A 6,861-nucleotide genomic window follows, 5' to 3' on the forward strand; every position below is an offset into this window, starting at 1 on the left:
TTGTGTTGATGAGCAGCTGGCTGTTTGACCTGGACAGTTTATTTTAAATCAGATCAACAAGATTTTGTATGTACTTATTGATCAGATATAGCACAACGCTTGTAATGAGGTGAAAGTCATTATAAGAGTTTGCATACACATTAAATTTGTGATTTAATTTACATACTTTCTGAATAAGCTGCCATTTCTAGGGACTTGTTAATTCAAAGCTGTATGCCTATCACCCATGTTGTTTCACTACAAAGCAACTTGTCTAGTATCATAATCAAATGTCACATATGGTTGGTCAGCTCACAAGTCAGAATAAAGGTAATAAATATGACTTGCATGTGTTTTTTAAGGTTGTGCTCTTGTGGTGGGGGAAGGAGTTCATTTTAGTGCTGGGATACTGCAGGTTGCTATTCAGATCTTCCATATGAAGTCACTAACAATGCTTTAACAGCAGCAGTGTGGGTGTGTGCTGCCTAATTAAATTATACTGCTTTACTTACAGGAACATAGCTCCATCAGCAAGGTCAAGTGATTAACCCTTAGGATAAAAGGCCAGTTTAAATGTAGCAAAGTGGCAAAGCTTTTGCAATACTGCAATCCAGTGTTGGGGAACTTTATTGCAGAAGGGAAAGGTGATGTCCCATCTGCAGTAAAATAAACATTTAAAACAGTAAAATTAAGCACAAGGTGGAAAGCCCTCCAGATGGATGTGATGAAAATAAATATTCCAAATATAATCCAATAATTATAAAATACTATTTATACAAAATCTAAACACTAATCATGAATCATATGCCAATAGGTTGCTGCACACCAAGTCAAAGCAAAACACTCTATCACTCCACTCCACAATTTATGTACATTGATTTTGAAGCATTGTTTTTGAGCTTGTTGTGTTAAATAAATAAATTTTCTTTTACGCTTAAAAAAAAAAAAATATATATATATATACAGCCTATTGGGATGTAAAAAATGCATAAAGGATTGCCACCAATATGTGGCATTAACTGTTGAATAGAAGGCATAAATATGTTTATGAGCCAGCAATATATATGGTGAGGCAGCCACTAGTACAAGTTTAAAAATGACTTTTCATCACTATTCTCATTTAGAAGTCAACAATATGGTATACTAAATGTACCTGGAATTATCTACGTTATTGTCCCAAGGTACTTACACAGTAGAGTATGTGGATTAAAGCCCAAGAGTGGTCCAGCAAGAAAGTGAACTAATAAAATCAGCATGATCAAAGGAGGGTATGGCACATGGCCAATAGATATCAAAGAGCCAAACTTGTGGTCGTGGTAGACAACTGGAAGCATCTATCAATGTAAGGGTTCGGACCAAAGTTCAGGACAGAGAATTTAGGAAAGTCTAAGAAACAATAAAAAATATTGCGTCAACAAACCACAAAACACTCCATGTGCATTCCCACACACACACTGCATACCAGAGGATATAAATAAGATGCAATGAGTGGTGAAGCAGGAGGTGAACAGGACCTAGAAAGGAACCGCAAGAACAAAAGTGTAATAGAGAAGAAGCAGTAAAAAAGGTCACAGGCAAAGATGTATCACTAAATAACGATGACTGTTCTAAAGCCTGATGTCTGACAGATGAATGACGTCCTTCACCGATGAATGACGTCCAGTTGACATCATAGGAGATCAGTTCCTAACAATATGTTTATTATATGTTTATAATGTCTTTATTGTTTTTTACTTGGAGATATATTTATTTGTGACAATAACAGTAGAAAATAGTAATAATATATAAGCAGACACGGGAAGAAAGCAAAATAAGAAAAGTGGATATGAATAAAATAAAAATAATAGAATGTGTTTTTCTATTGATACATTTTATGAATAATAAAATCCTTTCTACCAATCATTACCATCACATTATATCATCATTTTGCTTTATATTAAATAGCAGAGAGTTAAAAAAAATATTCCACAGGCCAAATGAGTGTTCTGCGTGTATTTCTTTATATGTTGTTTCTAGGCAGGCATTTTGAATAGGAATGTAAACTTTTAGAAGTCATTAAAGGAGGTGTAGAATGTGAGCGACATTGCAGAAAAGACTCCCCATGAGAGACACGACATACCAAATGCTGCCCGAGTACCCACATCTTGGCTGTGTTTGCCTCAGATTAATAGCCTTTTCATTTGAATAGGCTGTTCAATGCACCGACACACAGAAAAGTTGTGCATGCTGAGCGTAAAAGTGCAACTGAAAGGAATGCAGGACAGCGGAATGCTAAGCGATGTTGTGCAGTGTATTGGTAAGCTACGTACACACGTGCAATAATTATCGTTGGAAACGAACGACTAACGACAGATCGTCCGATAATTGTTAACAAAAAAAGTGAACAACGACTGGCCAATGATGCCGATGAGAAATGTTGCTGGAAACGAATGACCAACCCGACGGATTGGATTGGGTGATGATCGTTCGCTATCTATTGTGTGTACGGTCGTTCAGTGATCATGGATGTTCTGTGATACACTTTCTCCGGTACATGTCACTTCCTGCATCGTTCAAACAATCGTATCTAGTTTATGTACAATATTGGTGGAATTAAGTTTGAACGATCGCATTGTTTTAGCATGTACAGAATTTTGCACAATACGATTGTTCAATAGTTCGTGAATCGTTGATCGGTCGTTAATCGTTCATTTTCTAACGACAAATATAGCACGTGTGTACATGGCCTAAGGTGCTCTTGGGTGCCTTGAAAATGAATGGTAACACAGCCCACCGCCTTGTAATAAGGACTGTAGTGTGTTGCAGTAACTTATATGTCTCTGCATGAAAACACATGTTACTGCATAACAGTAGTTGGAACCTGGATTTAAAAGAAAATATTTGATTTCATATCTTATATGTGGTGAAAGAAGTGATCAATGAACACTGGATGAAATGTAAAATATATATATACAGTTAGAAATTACAGAATTATTCCTGGTAAAGCTAAACCACAATTTTTTAGAGTAGTCTCTATTATCAGTAAAATAAACTGTATAGGTGTACTAAAACTTACTTTATTTATTGGAACCCTTTCTTGAGTAAAGCTAGGGCAAACAACAACTACATAGATGAAATAAATGTGTAATGCCTGTTTCATTTGTTAAATGATTTGTATATTGTCCATTTATACCTAACATTTACACAATCCTGCCAGGCCTGAGGATATTATTTTTACATCTGCCGTTTATATAGCTAGATCTCTGCCCACAGCCTGTGATTGTACAGTGAAGTACCACACTAATGAGCTCCATCTTACTCAGGAACAACCTCTTGTTATGTTATTGGTATACAGAGGATTGCAAGAGTCTGATACTAAGGTGATTATTTTTTTTAACATGTTTGGAGTTGAGAAAACTATTGTGTTGAACTTTTAGTACTGTTATTAAGCTATAGACCTGTCACTACAAGAATACTGACTTAGGGCCGTTTGTTGCCTTGTCCAAAATGTAGGCACTTAGCTGTATTCATTTTAATGGGCAGCCAAACACTGAACATTGCAAAGATAAGTAGTGCACATTAATAGCATTGCACTATCAAGGTGCGTTTTAGGTGCAATTAAGGATAAATGTAAACCCAATGCAACAATGTATGTCATTACTATGTGTTGCATTAACACAAGTGTTTCCCATGGAAATCTATCCATCCAATAAAATCTATGTGCCAAAAAATCTCTGTAACAATTCCACCAACTAGACTAGAGTCCAAACTAAAGTATATTTGTACTGTGTACTGCTGTCCAGTGTATTCTTGGAAAACATTAAGTAAGTGAGCAGCTTGTGCCTGTGCTGCTGTCTATAATTATGCTGCCAAAACTAGTTTGGAGTTCTAGTTCTTGCACCTAGAACACATTTGTGTATGTAGTGTCCCCTACAGGTGGCTTGTGGATATTACAATAGAATATGACATGTAATGTTTCTACTATAGTCTACTATAGTCTAATGTCCCTACCAAAGACTAGAAAAAAACATTTTTTTTGGTAGGAGAAATATGATTAACCTACCAGTATCTTTTTGAGATGTGGGAGAAACTAGAGTGCCCAGATAAAACCCATGAAACACTATTTATTATAATTTAAAGTCATGATTGCAATGTAGTTTGGTCACTTGTAGTACATTACAAGGATCCCTACAGAGGGGGCCAAGATAGGCCAGTACTATATGTTGTGTTGAATTCCCTAAACAGAGATATTCTGCTATTCAAAAAGATTAAGTGGAACATGATCTGCAGGTCACACGCAAGTCAGAATAAAACTACTTGCTCCCCATTCAGACGAAATGTGTGATACTTTATGTGAAAGAATAAGAGCTGACAATCCGTTGGGGTATAGGAAAGGATACAGAGGGTTAAGGGTTTGCAATCAATAAGGGTATAGTGGAAAGATAAAGTCAGAGCATAAATGTAAAGTCTATTAGGTGCATAGAAATGAAACAAATACAATGAAGTCAATCCATTGACTTCCATTAAAAAAAAAATCTTAACCAGTATACAACCCATAAAAAACACAATAAAATTGAAGAAGGCCTCCTTAAAATCAGAACATAGATATTGTAATATAATTGGAATAGGAGGAAAGGGTTTTGCATGGTAAAATTGTCTCATGGTGGGGGTCTAAAGTTGTAAGCCTACCTATGCAGTGCTAGGACAAGGTCTGCTGGCATGTCAGGTTAGGATATGTGCACCAACATTCCCCTCGTCCTAATTTTCTGCTTTCTCATTTGGCACTACAAATAATGAACAAACAGAAGATTAAAATACTTATATGGAAATTATAAAATTAAAGGCAAATGGATTTAAAAAAATTTGTTAAATGTTTAACTAATATTTACAGTTCAACTACAATCCACTTGACATATTGTAATTAGGGTGTAAGCCAATCCTGCACTACACGGGGTTGTTGTCCCCATGGGGTACCTTAGTTGAAGGGGTTGTAGGATGGCAGAGCGGTGCATGGTAAGAAGAGATGGGTGCAGGGTGATAGGAAGCGGGTATTATACGAGGGGAATGCTGGGGGTGACAGTAAGCAGAGGCAGTGTTGCAGTAGGAGGAGATGCTCCGCAGAAAGGGAGCACAGGCATAAGGGCTAAGAGGGGCTGGAGGAAGGGAAAAATAGAGATACATGGTGCAAGGTGACAGGAGAGATGTGCAGGAATGGAAAAGGGTCAGAATGCTGCTTGAATGTACATGCCAACTAATGATACCACAAGAACAATACCAATCAATGTCCCTCACTACACCACCTTCTATGGGAAGCATACACATACACCTCTCTACCACTGACCCCACACAAAAACGAAATCCCCCTTAAAAGTTGCAGATTGCTCCAAATCATACTCTTCTGGGTCTTGTAGGTTGAAGGTATTACAATGCCATTGCCATGGGTAGAACTAATCAGGGGTGGTCTTGCAGTGTGGTGATGAGGTTTTTGGGTACAAGGGCATTAGTGGCAGGGTCTGGATGGCAGATGAGTGACAGGGATAACATGGAGAACAGAGGGAGACTTGGGGCTGGGTCAGTGGTAGTCAGTTCTGGAAGGGGAAGTTAATGGCTGGGAAATGCTTTTTTACACATATAAATGTTGGCCCCACATATAAATGCTCATCTTCACTTGGTCACACAAGTAAATCCTCTTTTTATGCAGCTCCTGCAAGTAAATCCTCGGGTTAAACTAATCGCATCTACGCATCTACACATCATAAGGTAAAAATAACTAATATTTGCAGTCTACATGATGTTTTGGTTGAAACAACAATACATTTTCAATACAATTGAATCATGTTGTTTAGTTTTCAATAGCTATATATAACTTTAGGTACTAATCTGTTATCAGGGATCCCCCATTCATGACTGTGACCTTCTGTACATTATTTCTGGCGTTTGACTGAGAGATTTACGTACTTTATTTTCTATGGTCAACGAATCCTCATATTTGTGGATGATCTCTAAAATCTGTTGGTGCTCTCTGCATACCCTTAACATTATTTGTCAGTGTTAGGGTCTCTCTGTACTTTGGATGTATACAAGAGATAATTTCTGGATTTGATATATGTTTTGTCTTATGCCTTCTTTAGTTTTTTGGGCTATATTCATGTTGTAAAATAAGAAATCCTTTAGTAAAAATGCCCCACTTGTCAGGCATATTTGTTATTATCTTAAATATTGGCTTTGTAGAACACTCTTAATAACAAAGGTGTGGTGTACACTACCAACATGCAGAATTGTATTACTAAACAGTAAAAATTTAACATATCTAATGTATCTTTCAAATCTAAGAATGAATATGAACCACCTATCTTACAAATTGAACAACAAATTTACATCTTTTGTGTAAATGTGTTGTCCGTCTGATCAAAATTGGTAGAAAATACATAGTTCACAATAAATGAATGGACTTTTAAAAAAAAAATAAAGAGGACATTTTAATTCTGATTTGTAATTTGTGGTGGCATCTCCTAGTCCAGGGGTCGGCAACCTGCGGCTCGCGAGCCACATGCGGCTCTTTGGATGTGAAGCTGCGGCTCTTTAGTTCAGTCTGTCGGAAGCTATTCTATCTCTCAGCCACTATCTATCTCTCAGCCTGGCTTTTCACCGAACCCCTCCCCCGTCCTCACTGTCTTCAGTCCGTCGGAAGCTCTCGAGTGTCACGGGGGAGGGGTGCAGTGAAAAGCCAGGCTGAGGGATAGAATAGCTTCAGACAGACTGAACTAAAGAGCCGCAGCTTCACAAAAAGCCAGGCTGAGAGATATAAATATAGACATAGATAGTGGCTGAGAGATAGAATCGGTGCCTAAAGGTATCTATATTTCTACAATAAAATACAAAAGTGGGCAGTTTAGCAACAAT

Source organism: Pyxicephalus adspersus, chromosome 2, assembly GCF_032062135.1.
Source record: "Pyxicephalus adspersus chromosome 2, UCB_Pads_2.0, whole genome shotgun sequence".
NCBI lineage: Eukaryota > Metazoa > Chordata > Amphibia > Anura > Pyxicephalidae > Pyxicephalus > Pyxicephalus adspersus.